At 45.5% G+C, this 18,454-nt stretch overlaps 1 protein-coding gene across 5 annotated transcripts in view; it reads right to left on the minus strand.

Annotated features, from left to right (window-relative positions):
• Positions 1 to 18,454, minus strand: part of LOC132782172 (protein sidekick-1) — a 986,469-nt gene that overhangs the window by 247,592 nt on the left and 720,423 nt on the right. The window lies entirely within an intron of this gene.

An 18,454-nucleotide genomic window follows, 5' to 3' on the forward strand; every position in this document is an offset into this window, starting at 1 on the left:
TTTATAGGGACTACTGCCCAGCTGTTGTAAAAATCCACAAAGCCACTGGGTGAAATCTGGCTTGGACGCTCAAGAAAACTGAACATTTTGAAGGAAAATTTTTCAAAAGCACACCCCCTTTCAATCTGAGAACTGTAATTTAAAGGTCACAATAGAATTACTGTCACTAACCTTCACCCAACAGGGAGAAAGCCAACATATTTCTACGGTGTTCACTGTTCTTGCGCTTCTCGGCACCTTTAGGCAAGTTTAACACTACCCAGTTAACAAGATTACATCTCCCGGCGACTTGAAAGGTCTTGGCAGAGGGCCTTTTTGTAATTTATTTTTTGCATAGCTCCCTTCCCATCCTCCTGTAGGTACCTGATGCCCACAGGGCACATCAATAAGTACGATGTACCTGTCAAGGTTGCAAAGGCAGGCGGAAGGAGAAGGGAGTCGTCTCAAGGCTTATTGGAGATGACAAGGGCTAGGGAGGGCATGGTGTTATTCTTAGTACTAGGGGATGTTGAATTACTTTGTTCAATGTGTTCATATGTGTGTATTTTAATTACACAGCTGGATTTATGCACTCCTGTCCTCTTCATTTTTCTTGGCCCATCCAAACATGGCTGCAATTGTTAATGTTGCTTTCTGCGTGTTTATTATTTCTACTTCTCACTGTTCAATTTACAGCTGCATATTTGTTCATTTATAATATGGCTGTTTGGCCCAGAGGCTGTAAAGAGGGACACGTTACACCCATGCCATTCCTTATATCACCCATGTAAGATATAGAATGCCAGGAGTGGCAACAGAATTGGTCTGTGACTCTACAAATTGTGTGGGCTTCCTGGAAACATCGGCACTGCACAGTCGTATCAGTCTGATATCACACTTACACTGCCATGCTTCCATTCCTATTGGATTCTGGGATCTGTAGTTTGGTGATGCACTTAGGATCATAGACTCTTAGAATTGGGCACTCAAAGCAACCCCGACAGATGGCCATTCAGCCTCTGTTTAAAAGCTTCCAAAGAAGGAGCCTCCACCACACTCCGGGGCAGAGAGTTCCACTGCTGAACGGCTCTCCTCATAGTTAGGAAGTTCTTCCTCATGTTCAGGTGGAATCGCCTTTCTCGTAGTTTGAAGCCATTGTTCCATTGCGTCCTAGTCTCCAGCGCAGCAGAAAACAAGCTTGCACCCTCCTCCCTAGGACTTCCCCTCACATTTTGATCCATGGCCTTCATCATGCCTCCTCTCAGCCTTCTCTTCTGCAGGCTAAACAGATCTTTAAGCCGCTCTTCATTAGGCTTGTTCTCCAGAGGCAGTTAATGTGCCCCCAAATTAAAGTGCTTGCCACCCAAGCGGGGAAAAGGGAACTTCTCTAAAACTTTTCCATACACGATCCCTTTCCTCCTGATACATTTTACATGATCTCAGGTATTGCATATAAAATAGATATAAAAATCAAACATTGCCAAACAATAAATCTGCATTTGCAAGGCTGCTAAATAGACTTCCTACTCCCTATGACTTCCCCTCACCTTTTGATCCATGGTCTACATCATGTCTCCTCTCAGCCTTCAATTCTTCAGGCTAAACATGACCAGCTCTTTAAGCCACTCCTCATAGGGCTTGTTCTCCAGACCCTTGATCATTTTAGTCACTCTCCTCTGGACACATTCCAGCTTAGAGTCAACATGTCCCTTCAATTGCAGTGCCCAGAATTGGGCACAGGTGTGATTCCAGGTAATGTGGTCTGACCAAGGCAGAATAGAGGGGGAGCATGGACTTCCCTGGATCTAGGCACTAGACTCCAATTTATGCAGGCCAAAATCCCATTGGTTTTTTTAGCCGATGCATGATATTTGTTGGCTCATGTTTAACAAGGTCTTTTCCTAATGCTCTAGGAAATTCCTCATAAACTGTCTTGCAGTGAATTCTAAGTGCCCCACGAAACCAAATCCACCGGATGCAGCCATGGCAGGGGAAGTGGTATCAAGGTACAGTTTGTTTGTTTATTTATTTATCGTGTCAGTATGAACCAGACAACTGTATTACGTTTTTAACAATTTTTTAGCAAACAGACAAAACAGAGTTTGCAAGCTTGGTAGTTGATTAAATGTCCTTTGACTAGTATCTGGCCACTTGGAGTACCTCTGGTGTTGCTGCAAGAAGGTCCTCCCTTGTGCATGTGGCAGGGCTCAGGTTGCATTGCAGCAGGTGGTCAGTGGCTTGCTCTTCTCCACACTGGCATGTTGTGGATTCCACTTTGTGGCCCCATTTCTTGAGATTGGTTCTGCATCTCGTGGTGCCAGAGCGCAGTCTGTTCAGCGCCTTCCATGTCGCCCAGTCTTCTGTGTGCCTAGGGAGGAGTCTCTCATTTGGTATCAGCCATTGGTTGAGGTTCTGGGTTTGAGCCTGCCACTTTTGGACTCTCGCTTGCTGAGGTGTTCCAGCGAGTGTCTCTGTCGATCTTAGAAAACTATTTCTAGATTTAAGTCGTTGGCATGCTGGCTGATACCCAAACAAGGGATGGGCTGGAGATGTCTCTGCCTTGGTCCTTTCACTATTGGCTGCTACTTCCCGGCAGATGTCAGGTGGTGCAATACCGTCCAAACAGTGTAATTTCTCCAGTGGTGTAGGGCGCAGACACCCCGTGATAATGCGGCATGTCTCATTAAGAGCCACATCCACTGTTTTAGCGTGGTGAGATGTGTTCCACACTGGGCATGCAAACTCAGCAGCAGGGTAGCATAGCGCAAGGGCAGATGTCTTCACCGCGTCTGGTTGTGATCCCCAGGTTGTGCCAGTCAGCGTTCGTATGATATTGTTTCTAGCACCCACTTTTTGCTTGATGTTCAGGCAGTGCTTCTTGTAGGTCAGAGCATGGTCCAGAGTGACTCCCAGGTATTTGGGTGCGCTTCAGTGAGATTCCTTCCCAGGTGATCCTCAGAGCTCGGGATGCTTGTCTGTTCTTGAGATGAAAATCACATGTCTGTGTTTTAGATGGGTTAGGGTTCAGCAGGTTTTCCCTGTAATAGGCAGTAAGAGCACCTAGAGCTTCGGAGAGTTTCTGTTCAACCATCTCAAAGCTCCCTGCTTGAAAGGTAATGGTATGATCATCATCAAGGTAACACCATTTCTTCATTATCTCTTAATCCTCATCTAAAGCGATATTCCTACCTTCAGATTCACATATAGACTGGGGAAGAGGGGGACAAGGGCACCAGCCTGCATTTCCCCAACTTCCAGCAGATCAATAAGCTCCCCAGCAATTTCTCTATTTCCAATGATTCGAGGCAAAAGAAACAGAGCAGCACCAATACTCTTGTGGGCAAGATTGGTGCTTCCTTCACCCATGCTGCACCTTTCTTGCCGTGGGAAGTCCTCCCCCCCTCCATCTTCCCCTAGATGTGTTCCACACAAGGATGTAATTATCTTAAAGGAATATAGATTGCTGTGAGCCCTGAGTGTCTTTGGATGGCTGCCATGGCGTTATCCATAGATCTCCACAAACAGCAGCTCCCACATAAATCACTTCTCTTGGGGAGAAAAAAAGAGCACAAAAGAAGAGATGTGCTGGATTTTGGTGCAAAGACAACCAGTAGTTTATCAGCCATGCATGTTCCTGGATCCAAAGGCTTGATTTTGCCATGCCAAGGTAAAGTTTTTTGAAAAGAGTTTCATATAATGGAAGAATGCTGCTTGAGGAAATTCAAGCCAAACAATGGGCAGTACATAACATACCTGGGACCTAACATTTGCACACCTTCTCTAGCAGCAAATGGCCAAAATGAGTTCTGAAAAATTTTACATAATTAAAACAAACCTCTAAGCTAATCTTGGGTTTAGTGACCAAAGGCAAGGAGAAAAGGTGAAAATGTCACTCCTCACTAGAAGCTCAAGATGAACGGAGGCAACATCTATGTTAAGGAGGAGTTGGAACTACAGAGAAAGCTCTGGTGTACTCCCCATCTCCCAAAGCGGTGAAACATAGAGCTGGGCTTCTCCTGATTCTGGGTAGAATCAAAGACATGGCAATATTCATCTGGATAGGTATGCAAAGGAATCTTATAGCACCTTTGAGACTAACTGAGAGAAAGAAGTTGGCAGAATGATCTTCACCAGATGGCATGGAGTGAAGTGCCCAGGGATGAGCATTTATGCCTATGAATGGTGTGTGTGAACAGCAATAGTTTATGTATGATCATTTATCGAAACAACCTTTTTTCTCAGAGCTAGTCTCAAATGTACTACAAAGCCTTGTGCATAACGGGCAGAATCGGTACTTCAGATAAGTTGACACTAAACTGTTTAAGGCTTTGTATGTCAAAACCAGCACCTTGAGCTGAGCTGGGAAGGAAATTGGGGTGAAAGTATGATAGCTGGGACCCAGTGCTGGTAACGCTATGCTGGTTGCATAATGCAGCTCAGAATTAGAGTAAAGGACACATGTGCCAGACACCGCACCACGTGTGCGAGAGACCACATGCAGTGAGAGACGCTGCTACAACAGTCGACAAGGTAGTTCGGTAGAAGGTGGGGGGGGGGGGGCAAACAGTCAAGCATATTGATGTAGGCCAGTGGTTCTCAACCATCCTAATGCCGTGACCCCTTAATACAGTCCCTCATGTTGTGGTGACCCCCAACCGTAATATTGCTTTCATTGCTACTTCATAACAGTCATTTTCCTACTGTTATAAATCATAATGTAAATATCTGATCTGCAGGATGCATTTCCATTCACTGGACCAAACTGGGCACAAATACCCAATGCACCCAAATGTGAATGCTAGTGGGTAGGGGGAGGATTGATTTTGTAATTTGGGAGTTGTAGTTGCTGGGATTTATAGTTCACTTATAATCAAAGAGCATTCTGAACTCCACCAGCGATGGATTTGAACCAAACTTGGCTCCCATGACTAATGGAAAACACTGGAAGGGTTTGATGGGTATTGACCTTGAGTTTGGGAGTTGTAGTTCACCTATATCCAGAGAGCACTGTGGATTCATGCAATGGTGGATCTGGACCAAACTTGGCACGAATACTCAATATGCCCAAATGTGAACACTGGTGGAGTCTGGGGAAAATAGAATCTTGACATTTGGGAGTTATAGTTGCTGCGATGTATAGTTCACATACAACCAAAGAGCATTATGAACGCCACCAATGATAGAATTGGCTCAAACTTCCCACATGGAATCCCCATGACCATCAGAAAATACTGTGTTTTCTTATGGTCTTTGGCGACCCCTCTGACACCCCCTCGCGACCCTCTCAGGGGTCCCGACCCCCAGGTTGAGAAACACTGATGTAGGCTATCCGGAGGTCCTATGCAAGGTAGTTAGGCAGAAAGGGGGAGGGGAGATAGCTAAGACTAGCTGAGAAGAAAGCCAGCAACAGGTAACACCTGTGGACTTAGAACTCAAGTCTGGCTCTTTGTTGATGGCTGCAATATCAGTTCTAGAAGCTATGGCCTTGGATTCTTGCTATCTCATGTTTTCTGAACCCTGGACTTACCTTGGATCTTAGCTACAGATTCTGAGTCAAACTTTGTACTATGGACATTTGGGTATTTGGCTTACGACCCTGGAATGGACATTTGGTTTCTTTGTTGTGTTATCCTGTAAACTGGGTTGTTGTAGGTTTTTCCGGGCTATATGGCCATGTTCTGGAGGCAATTTTTCTCCTGACGTTCTCCTGAAACATTCACACCTAGCTCCAGCAGACAAAAGTCCGTTGTCTCACCCTGGTCATTCCACAGATATATAAACCCATTTTTCCAACTTCCAACAGACCTCACTACCTCTGAGGATGCTTGCCATAGATGCAGGCAAAACATCAGGAGAAAAATTGCCTCCAGAACATGGCCATATAGCCCGGAAAAACCTACAACAACCCAGTGATTCCAGCCATGAAAGCCTTCGACAATATCCTGTAAATGTTTGCACCTCTGTTGGACTTATCAGCTTGATCTTGGCCTGTGGATTTACACCTTGCTGGTATTTCATGCTGAGGCTTCTGGCAGAGCACATGCTATAGCAGGCTGCACAACTGGTAGCCCTCCAGATGTTTATGACTCCAACTCACAGAAGCCCTTAGGTAGCTTGTGAAATGGTCAGGAATTCTGGGAGGTGAAGTAAAAAACACTTGGAGGGCATGCACTCCAACTAGGAGGTGGTTAATGCATCAGGTTTCCATAGAAGTGGTGCTGCATTGTCTACTCTGCAGGCAGTGGTTCTTCAGAGTGATTAGTTCGTTCATGGAAAAATTTGGGCCCTCCAGCTGTTTTGGACTTCAATTCTCACAATTCTAGCTGTTAGGAATTGTAGGAGTTGGAGTCCAAAATATCAGGAGGACCCAAGTTTGCCCATGCCTGGATTAGCTAGATATTTACTTTAACACAGCAACAACTTGAGCCTACAACTGCAGTTCCAGAATCTGACACATTCAAAAGTCTTCCAGTGAGCAACAACTCCTTCAACTTTGCATCCTGTGGCACTCATCAACCTCAGCTGTGAACCTCCAGAGAACTTCTCAGATCTTCCACCTTCTAAGCACTCTCTCAGCACTACTTAACTCACTAGGATAGAACCTTTGAAAAGGAGACTGCTTTAGGAGAATTCTATCACCTAGTTGGAAAACATGTTGTGCCACACATCTGTGCCAAAACCAGAAGTTGGGAGAATCTTGAAGCTCCCTGAAGTGTGAGGCGACTAATGTGTTAGCATGAGGTACCGAGATGGCACTGACAGGTAGAAAGCAAGTCCCAGAGAGAAAGCCCAAAGGGCACTGAGAACAAAGCATCCAAATAACATGCAAGAAGCAGAAAGCCGCTGCTGACAGCAAGCCCAAATGTGAGCGCCAGGCTCTTCTCAGCAATGCAAGAAATAACAAAAGGAAACAAATGCAAAGAGAAGAGAAAAAAATCTCACTCCCTTGGTCCCAGAGCCATGCCCCCCTAAGCTTTGTACCATCTTTATCATTTTAACCTTTGCTTTATTTGCAAATCACGGCTGTTGAGGGAAGACAGAAATCCCTGCCTTGATTTCCTTGACCCAAAGAGTCCTGGGTTGTAAATCCAGCCCTGGCTCACCATCCATCCTCCTAACTGCTGCAGGAGCAACACTAATGCCATTTTGATCTTCTTTATCACACAGTTATTTTCAGGACTGACGAGTCAGGCAGGTACTCTGTTTCTGCAAACAGGCACCTTTAAAACAAACTTGGTCGCTGTCTCAGGGTGAACATTTCTGTTCAGAAAGAGAGAGGGGGAAAGGGAGAGCGTGCAGTTTTCGTAAAATAATGCTTTTGGCCATGGTCTCGAGGCATTCTCTCCTGGCGTTTTACCTGCATCTTTGTCAAGCATCCTCAGAGGTAGTGAGGTCTGTTGGAACTAGGAAAAAGGGTTTATATATCTGTGGAATTACTCAGGTAGGACAAAGGACTCTTGTCTGCTGGAGCTAGGTGTGAATGTTTCAACTGACCACCTTGATTAGCATTTGATGGCCTGGCAGTGCCTGGAGCAAACTTTTGTTGAGAGGTAATTAGATGTCCCTGTCTGCTTCCTCTCTGTTGTCCCTCACTACCTCTGAGGATGCTTGCCATAGATGCAGGCGAAACGTCAGGAGAGAATGCCCCTAGACCATGCCCATACAGCCCGAAAAAACCTACAACAATCCAGTGATTCCGGCCAGGAAAGCCTTTGACAATACAAAAATGTTTTTGTTCACATCGAAAATACTGGAACTTAGAGGATATGAAAAATTCTACCAAAAGAAATTCTAACAAAGAATTTCCAACACATTCCCAAAGCTACAATGCCCAAACTTATAGCTGTACTAGCTGTACCCACCACAAATTGCTGTGGCCAACCTTCCCTCCCTCTTTCTCTCCTCTTTTCTTTCTCTCCTTCCTTCCTCCCTTCCTTCCTCCCTCCCTTCCTTCTCTACCTCTTTCCTTCCCTTCCCTCCCTTTTTCTTTCTCTCCTTCCTTCCTTCCTTCCTTCCTTCCTTCCTTCCTTCCTTCCTTCCTCCCTCCCTCCCTCCCTCCCTCCCTCCCTCCCTTCTCTACCTCTTTCCTTCCTTTCCCTCCCTTTTTCTTTCTCTCCTTTCTTCCTTCTCTACCTATTCTTGGACTGCATATAAGACTTTCTGTATATATTTCAAATTTCAATATTAATGTCAAAGATACGTAGTATGATTTTACATAGGATTTGTGCTACATTAGAACAGTAAAGACAAATATCACTTAAGTAAAATAAACATATTAAATAATCAGAAAAATAAAATAAGTTGTGAACACTAAACTGATCTGGGAATCTGCTATTGCAACACATCCAATGAAGTGGTTTAAAACCAGTACAAAAAAAAGATTAGGACGAAGTACATTCTGGTCTACTTGGAATACACGAAGCTCATTCCAAAAGCGTCCTCCTGATCGATGTATCTACCTACCTACCGACCTATCTCTATCTAATCTATCTATCTTATCTATCTGGAGGATTGCTGGGATTTGCAATCCAGGAATAGGAAATTGGAAATATGCCAGGATTGGGATGCTCTCAAAGAAATCTAAGGAGAAGAAAGCTTGTATCTTGGAAGCAGTGCATTTGGATCAGCCTCCTCTCCTAAAGTGCCTGGTTTAGGGATGCTGAGAGCTGTAGTCCGAAAAAGAGTGTGGATATGCTATTATGTGTTTTGATTGCCAGACGGAGTCATTTTTGTGTATGCGCGTTGGCGTCCGTTTGCTTTTTTGGCTTTTTAGGTCCCTTCTGCTGTGTTTTTCAGTGATGGTCACTCATTGGCCTGATAGGTGTCTTGTGTCCAAATTTTCTGTCAATTCGTCCAGTGGTTTTTGAGTTATGCCAATCCCACAAACGAAGATTACATTTTTATTTATATAGATTTGATCCAAAACTTGTGAATCATTGGTGGATAAGGCAGGAGGGTGGACCTTCACAACACACCTCAAAAATGACCTGATATGTGGTAAACACCTGGTTAGCCTTCTGTGTAACTGTTGGCTGTTTTAGTGGGTATTCAACATTACATATTTGCTTCTATCGAAGTCTTAATGAGGCAAGCTGGAGCAGATTTGCCAACTACTTGAACTGTCTCATTCAGAATATGTACATGCATACTGGTGGATAAAAAAGGCAGAGGAGCATCTGGAACTCAGGAAGGAGAATTAAGACACCGATAAAGTCCCTCTGTACTTACAAAAAAGGTGCAAAAAAGGAAAGAAGCCCAGTAGGATTTTGAGAGTAAACAAAAGCTCCCCCACTTTGGATTGCAATTTTGCCGTATGCAATGATTTATGGCGGGTTGGTCACAAGAGAAGTCCAAACTTTCCTGCTTCAAGGCCAAGTGATATATGTAATATAAATGAGTCATACACACATATATTCCTGGCACCCCTAGGTAGAGCGAGGACCTGAGCAGACTTGCCAAACTGAAGCTGACCGCTATCCATTTTTGCCTGGCCTCATTACTACAGCGAGGCAATCCCCAAACACGATCCCTCAGCTGTTTCTTGAAATGTTTGCTTCTGAATAGCCTGACCCAGAGCCCCACGGCGTGGCCATAATTATGTAATCGCTGCCTATATCAGCTCGGTACCTATGGACACTCACGCTTTGGAGACTGAAGCCAGCCAAAAGGCTACTTAAGGGCAGCAGGAGTGCGGCACAGCTGGAATGAATTTCTGTGTGAAAAGAGAGAGGTGACACTGGGTGGTTTGTTTTTGAAGAAGCAGTATCTGTGCCAAGGATGTGACAATAGTGTGGTCAGCTTGTTAACCCTACCTACGCTAAGGGCAGGACTGTTCTCAATAGGTCCTGCAGATCTCTAAATGGTGTTATCTCGGGCATTTTGGGAGCTGAGAGGGGATTCCTCCAGCATGGCATAGGCAACGTTGGAGGGTTTTTAAAAAACACATACTTATCACGGGGGTTCCATTCCAGGACCACCCACGATAAGTGAAGATCCGTGAAGTAGGGACACCATATTAATTTTAATATTTATACATTATTTCATATGTTATATATTATTTTCTTACCCACACTTCCTTACCCGGCTCCCAGCCCATCCCAAGGGCACCCGCCATGCCTCAGGCCACCGCACTTCCTGGGGTCCCCGCCGTGCCTCAGGCCACCGCACTTCCCGGGGTCCCCGCCGTGCCTCAGGTCACCGCACTTCCCGGGGTCCCCGCCGTGCCTCAGGCCACCGCACTTCCCGGGGTTCCCGCCGTGCCTCAGGCCACCGCACTTCCCGGGGTTCCCAACGTGCCTCAAGCCACCACACTTCCCGGGGTCCCTGGCCTCCACTGGATGTAAATATTTACTATTTAATCGCCCCTGATATGCGACGGGAAGTTGTTGCTAAATGTGAGAGAAATAAGGCTGGCCACTGTGAAAGCCATCCACTATACGGCTAACAGCCTCCTCCCAGGAGACTTAAATAAAGGAAAAGCTTTATGAGAACTCCCACTCCTCTAGGTGTTCCAGCAGCAATAGCAAGGGTATCCCTCTGGGCAGCTAAACCAGGAAATCCCAACTGGATGGCCCCCCACGAGGGTCTTTCTCGAGGGGCAAACCAAGAATGGGCAACTTGGAAGTCCCTGAATAGACTCAGAAGTGGAGTGGGCAGATCAAAAGACAAAATGGCATTACCTAAAAGAATCCCACACCTTGTGTGACTGTGGAGCAGAAGAAACAACTCTGCACCTGTATGCTTGTCCACTATGCCTTGCCACACATACAGAAGAAGAATAGTTGGAGGCTACAGACAATGCCATTGCTGTTGCCCATTTTTGGTCAAAAGATATTTAGCCGCCTGCGCTCCTTCTATTTTTATCAGTTTTATACTAATTTATGCAATGCTTGTGATATGAAATAAATAAAAAATATTAATATTTTCAAAAACCCACGAAACAGTGAGTCCGCTAAAAGCGAACCGTGAAATAGCGAGGGAACACTGTACAGACACCAAAATGCATTTTGAGTAATATGAAAAGCACTTCGGCCATGTGTTTAAGCGCCTGCAGGCCTTTTTATGTCTTGTTAGAGCAGTGGGTGGGTCCCCAGATGTTTTGGCCTACAGCTCCCAGAAATTCTAATAGCTGGTAAACTGGCTGGGATTTCTGGGAGTTGTAGGCCAAAACATCTGGGGACAAACAGGTTCAGAACCACTGTGTTAGAGGCATTTTCAAAACAGGAAGTGAGAGAAAATCACTTCCCATTTAGGAAACAGTCTGGAACAGACATGGGCAAACTTGGGCTCTCCACGTGTTTTGGACCAGAAGCTCCAACTTTATTTGCCTTGTTTTAAGTGTTTGCTTGCAGCCCAAGGCTTGGGATTCTGCAGAAGGGTGGCTTCCTGTTAAAGTTTGCAGTTATAGGGCAGGCCCCCTGTCCATCATCGTTAAGTTTGGTTCCGCCCCCTGTTCAGGACAATTGAGAAGGGAAGGGAGCCATTTTCAGTCAGTCTCAGCAAGGAAAGTCAATGTACTGGACGTGTACAGACTTCTCCTGTACAAAGGCTTCAACCCTTAAGACCTCCAGGGGAGAACAGTCTTAAGAGAAAAAGGATTCCCAAAGATTCCCAGGGAAACAGCCCTAAAGCTCTGAGGAATTTCGAAGGAATCTCGAAAACAGCTTTGAATATCTAAGAACTCCAGCTGAAGTGACTACAGGCCTACTGGTAGGTCCACTCGGTGCTTTGAGACGCAGTTCAACCCGGTAGTAGCACCCACATCAGTTAGGTTTAGGTTCACAGTCAGCCTGGGAGAAGTTTGGAAAGGGATTTTGCTTTAGAGTAAAAGTAACAGTTAGAAGCCACCAGTTGCACAAAAGCCTGGAAGCATTTGTTTAACCTTTTGAAGATAAAAGAAGTTTCTGTTGATTGAGCCATTCAGCAACTCTCTGCCCCAGAGGGAGTGTGGTGGAGGCTCCTTCTTTGGAAGGTTTTAAACAGAGGCCGGATGGCCATCTGTCAGGGGTGATTTGAATGCAATGTTCCTGCTTCTTGGCAGGGGGTTGGACTGGATGGCCCATGAGGTCTCTTCCAACTCTTTGATTCTATGATTCTATGATTGTTCACCAATAAAAGACTTAGTTATATTTCACAAGCCCTCTAAAGACTGTTTATGGTGAAAATCCTTACGAATTTCTCTTCGGGCCCCCTGGCTTCCCGCTGGGCTAAAGTTGCACGTCCTGTTTTAAAAGCAATTCATTTCAAGCTCAGCGCGCGACAGCACACTTCAACTCCCACAATTCCTAACAGCCTAACGGCTGTTAGGAATTGTGGGAGTTGAAGTCCAAAACATCTGGAGAACCTAAGTTTGCCCATGCTTACTCTAGAACTACTCCGGAAGAATATCAGGGGTAACACTAATGAACAGCTAGGGACCAAGTAGCTCAGTGGTTCTCAACCTTGCTAATGCCGTGACCCTTTAATGCCGTTCCATATGTTGTGGTGACCCCCAACCATAATATTGTTTTCGTTGCTACTTGATACTTGTCATTTTAGTACTGTTATAAATCGTAATGTAAATATTCAATATGCAGGATATATTTTCATTCACTGGACTAAATTGAGCACAAATACCCAATATGCCCAATGTGAATGCTAGTGGGGTTGGGGGGGGGGGGGGGGAGGACTGATTTTGTAATTTGGGAGTTGTAGTTGCTGGGATTTATAGTTCACCTATAATCAAAAAGCATTCTGAACTCCACCAGTGATGGATTTAAACCGAACTTGGCACAAAGAACTCCCATGACCAGCAGAAAACACTGGAAGGGTTTGGTGGGCATTGACCTTGAGTTTGGGAGTTGTAGTTCACCTACATCCAGAGGAGCACTGTGGATTCATGCAATGATGGATCTGGACCAAACTTGGCACGAATACTCAGTATGCCCAAATGTGAACGCTGGTAGAGTCTGGAGAAAATAGACCTTGACATCTGGGAGTTGTAGTTGTTGGGATTTATTGTTCACCTACAATCAAAGAGCATTCTGAACTCGACCAACGCTAGAATTGGGTCAAACTTCCCACATAGAATCTCAATGACCACCAGAAAATACTATGTTTTCTGATGGTCTTTGACGACCACTTTGACACCCCCTCAGAACCCCCTCAGGGGTGCTGACCCCCAGGTTGAGAAACACTGAAGTAGCTGGTATGACCAACTGGGTTTCTCTAAGCCCAATGACTCTCTTAGGGCCTTGTGTACCAATAGGAACTGAGTGTGATAGAAGCAATTCCTTTTGCAAAGCAGACAACATTTCAATCCACAGAGCAAGCCCTGACATTTACTCCTCTGTGTCTTTCCTTAATATTTAGTTTTCTTAAGCCAAGACGAGCAGGGGTTCTTCACACACCCAGCCCTGTTTGCTCCATGCCCTGTTTATAACGCAACATAATTAGGAAAACATGTAAACAGATGCTGAGAGGGAAATTTTGATTTGACAGATTTTTGAATGTGGACCTTTTGAAGCTCAGCTGCCCTTGCAGGGGACGGTTCTGGTTAAAAGAGTCACAGCAAGGGACGCAACGCAGTGGGTTATCAAACACACCACATTGCCCTGAAACAGAAAAAAGCCTCTATATCTAAGCCATCTAGACAGATGTTGCCTTTGCCCTGAAAGCCTCCAGGGAAGCAGATACCAAAAATATCTGTCCGGAGCATGGTCTATCTATGAATAGCATTGACAGTTCGGGGTAGCTTTCCTGTTGAGGAATCTATGGCTGCAAACCTTTACACACCTTCCTAAAACAGGTCCTAGTGATCAGAACAGCATTCATTTTTGAATGCAAAAGATTGATTCCTGTAATCCCAGACCTGCCCTTAAAGGACTGGATAATTAAATTGTACTCCGTCTCCCTTCTGTCACATTCACTGCCTCTCAAGCGAGAAACTGGGTTTTTTTCCCCCTTTGCTCTCTCACTCTTTTTCTTTGGTCTTTCTTTTCTTTGCTGAGCAAACCAAAATGCCTTGTCGACTAGCTTAGCCCTATCTACTGAGATGGATGGTGGGCCTCAAATTGCAGCTTTCAAGGACTTCAGTAAACAAGTTGCTTTCAAACAAAGTTGGAGGCAATTGCTTTTCTCCCCACTCCGGCTCCTAGAATTGGGCAGCCAAAATGGTTTTAAGGACCTGTGGTATATATAAAAAAATAACATTTCCAAATTCTGTTTTCAAACTTCCAAGTAGTTGAAGTATCTGGAGAAACTAGGTATCAGGAATGAGGAACAAAGCATGTACTCAGCGATTGAGTTTGTGTTGTTTGTCACAGAGGTCAAATATTCGGAGGCATCCAAGATGCTACTGCTTACCGTGTTTTCCCAAAAATAAGATACCATCTTATATTTATTTATTTAAAAGTTTTCTATACCGATCTTCTCACCTACAAGAGGGACTCAGATCCGGTTCACAACATGTGTTCATATACAAAAATACAAACCACACAATGCATCATCATTACACAATTAAAAACATATTACAATACAACATCGTCATCATCACACTTATATAGCCACGTCGTCAAAGCATTCCTGGTCATAATTCACAGTTATTCATTCTCCTTCCATGTGGACCAAAGTTGACTCAGCTGTCAAAGGCCGCATTCCATAGCCAAGTCTTTGTTAGCTTCCTGAACGTCAGGAGGGAGGGAGCAGTTCTAATCTCCTGTGGGAAGGAGTTCCAAAGCCGGGGAGTCACCATCGAAAAGGCCCTGTCTCTCGTCCCCACCAATTGCAATTGTGACAGTGGTGGGATCGAGAGCAGCCCCCCCCCCCCCGGAAGATCTTAAAGACCTTGATGGTTTGTAGGGGAGAATCCGTTCGGACAGGTAACCAGGGCCAGAGTCATTTAGGGCTTTGTAGGTCAAAACCAGGACTTTGAATTGTGCTCGGAAGCTAATCGGCAGCCAGTGGAGCTGGCGTGACAGAGGGGTTGTATGCTCCTGTACCCAGCACTTGTTAGAAATCTGGCTGCCGAGCGTTGGACTAGCTGCAGCTTCCGGGCAGTCTTCAGAGGCAGCCCCACATAGAGAGCGTTGCAGTAATCTAGATGGGATGTAACCAAAGCGTGGACCACCGTGGCCAAGTCAGACTTCCCACGGTACGGGCGCAGCTGGTGCACAAGTTTTAATTGTGCGAAAGCTCCCCTGACCACCGCTGAAACCTGGGGCTTCAGGCTCAGCGATGAATCAAGGAGAACCCCTAGACTGCGAACCTGCGCAGTGTAACCAGCCACAGCTTTACTTCTTTTCCCTGAGGACAGCAGCCACAGCTTTACTTCTTTCCCCTGAGGACAGTGGCCACAGCTTTACTTCTTCCCCCTGAGGACAGCAGCCACAGCTTTACTTCTTCCCCCTGAGGACAGCGGCCACAGCTTTACTTCTTCCCCCTGAGGACAGTGGCCACAGCTTTCCTTCTTCCCCCTGAGGACAACAGCCACAGCTTTACTTCTTCCCCCTGAGGACAGCGGCCACAGCTTTACTTCTTCCCCTGAGGACAGCAGCCACAGTTTTACTTCTTCCCCCTGAGTACAGCAGCCACAGCTTTAGTTCTTTCCCCTGAAGACAGCAGCCACAGCTTAACTTCTTCCCCCTGAGGACATACAAGGCCTAAAGCAGAGCGTCCTGCTCCTCACTTCACTGAGGAGACTTTTCCTTTCACTTTCTATGTCCCCCTCTATGCCTCGGTTTGCAGCATGCACAGAATGACCAGGACCTGACAGGATGAGCCGACCTTGTAAACTGAATTGCTACACCTATCACAATGTCTTATTTCTGGGGTGTGGCTTATATTGCACAACTGCTTAGAAATCCTGCTATGATCTATTTTATGGGTATGTTTTATTTTGGGGGAAACAGGGTACTTACACTAACAGTCAGTTAACTGTATAGGCTGAAAAATGCGGTATACAAATAAAGCAAATAAATAATAATAAATAAATAAATAAACTATGACAGAATAAAATATACCATTCAGCTGTGGAACTCTCTGCCATGGAGTGTGGTGGAGTCTCTTTCTTTGGAAGCTTTTAAACACAGGCTGGATGGCCATCTGTCGGGGGTGCTTTGAATGCAATTTTCCTGCTTCTTGGCAGAATGGGGTTGGACTGAATGGCCCTGAGGACAGCAGCCACAGCTTTACTTCTCCCCGCTGAGGACAGCAGCCACAGCTTTACTTCTCCCCCCTGAGGACAGCAGCCACAGCTTTACTTCTCCCCCCCACCCCCCCGAGGACAATGGCCACAGCTTTACTTCTTCCCCCTGAGGATAGCGGTCACAGCTTTACTTCTTCCCCCTGAGGATAGCAGTCACAGCTTTACTTCTTCCCCCTGAGGACAGTGGCCACAGCTTTACTTCTTCCCCCTGAGGATAGCAGCCACAGCTTTACTTCTCCCCGCTGAGGACAGCAGCCACACCATGAGGTCTCTTCCAACTCTAGGATTCTATGATTCTATGAAACCCGGTTTCTTGTGTCTAGCAAGGAACAAAAGGGATCCAATTTATTTATTTGAAATATTTAGATCCCACCTTTCAGATCAACAATCTTCATCATAACTTACAATAGGCTATAATAAACAGACATAATCCCAGCACATAGTCGGACAGATCTGGACAGAGTGCTGACCCTCACCCATTTTCCCCTACTTATCTTCAAGCGGAAGCATCCTGTCATAAGTTTGTGTGCATGTGGTTTTAATTGTTCCCTTCCTCTGACGGTAATGAAAATATGTAAATGAGACGGTGTCAAATCATTTATAACACAAAAAGGGGCTGAAATCCCTTAGTAAGTGATAAATGGGATCCGGTTTTAGCCAGGCATCGGTGGTCGGCCCCTGTATGATTATAGAGACAAATTACAAATACAGCCTCTGCTCATCGCATGGGTTTGCTACAATGGTGATTTACTTTCAGAAGTGAAAACTTAATTCAAGAAAGGTCACTCCGCTCAATTATTCACCGGCTTAGAAAGGTAAATTGCACTGGATACGTGTGGGATGGGAGCCGGGGAAAGAGCCTTGTTTGAAGTTTAGATAACAGCTTAATAACTACCTTCTGCAGATGCTAATGAGCAACTGGTGCTTACTCTTCCTTTGCCACGGAACCACAAAGACTGTTTTCTCCTGACGGCAGGAGCTGTAGAGCTTGTCTCATTCAGATCCGGACTTGCAAAAACCCAGAGTGCACAACTCAGTCTGCTTACCAGTTACATGTAGGAAACTGTGCTGGTAAGAGATGCATGCTGGTGGGGGTGCTTGGAAGCAAAGGAATGAATCAGCTCTGAAAGGAATGAATCAGCTCTGTTTCCAATTGTAGTCCAAAGTGTATGATTGCTGACAAGAGAAGACACTAAATTAGATCAATTGCACGCAAAGTTGACTCTCTCTGACTTGAGAAGATGCCACACTGGCATGCCAGGAGAAGACAAAAAAGCCAATTTGGGGAGATCCCTGGTCATCAGCAAAAATTCTTGTAGGTCAGCGAACGGTCCAGAGTGACTCCCAGGTATTTGGGTGTGCTGCAATGCTCCTTCCCAGGTCATCCTCAGAGCTTGGGATGCTTCTCTGTTGTTAAGGTGAAAGGCACATGTCTGTGTTTTAGATTGGTTAGGGATCAGCTGGTTTCCCCTGTAATAGGCAGTAAGAGCACCTAGAGCTTCGGAGAGCTTCTGTTCAACCATCTCAAAGCTCCCTGCTTGAGCAGTAATGGCACGATCATCAGCATAGATGAAACTCTCTGTCCCTTCTCGCAGTGGCTGGTCATTTGTGTAAATGTTGAACATGGATGGAGCAAGCACGCTCCCCTGAGGCAGGCCGTTCTTCTGTTTCCGCCATCTGCTTCTCTGGCCCTGGAACTCAACAAAAAAGCTCCTGTTTTGTAGCAAGTTTCCTATGAGGTAGGTGAGATGGTAGTCCTTTGTGATATTATACATTTTTCTTAGCAGGAGGCGGTGGTTCATAGTATCATAAGCCGCTGACAGGTCTATGAAGACAGCTCCTTTCCTAGATCTACAGAGACACTCACTGGAACACCTTAGCAAGCGAGAGTTCAAAAGTGGCAGGCTCAAACCCAGCACCTCAATCCATGGGTGATACCAGATGAGAGGCTCCCTGCTGGGCACACAGAAGACTTGGAAGGCGCTGAACAGACTGCGCTCTGGCACCACGAGATGCAGAGCCAATCTTTAGAAATGGGGCTACAAAGTTGAATCCACGACATGTGAGTGCGGAGAAGAGGAAACCACTGACCACCTGCTGCAATGTAACCTGAGCCCTGCCACGTGCACAAGGGAGGACCTTCTTGCGACAACACCAGAAGCACTCCAAGTGGCCAGACACTGGTCAAAGGACATTTAATCAACTACCAAGTTTGAAAAAAATTGTGGTTTTTTATCTGTTTGTTTGTTTTGTTAGAAATGTAATACAATGGTCTGGTTGCTGATGACAAGA

Source organism: Anolis sagrei, chromosome X (assembly GCF_037176765.1).
Source record: "Anolis sagrei isolate rAnoSag1 chromosome X, rAnoSag1.mat, whole genome shotgun sequence".
In the NCBI taxonomy this organism is placed as follows: Eukaryota; Metazoa; Chordata; class Lepidosauria; order Squamata; family Dactyloidae; genus Anolis; species Anolis sagrei.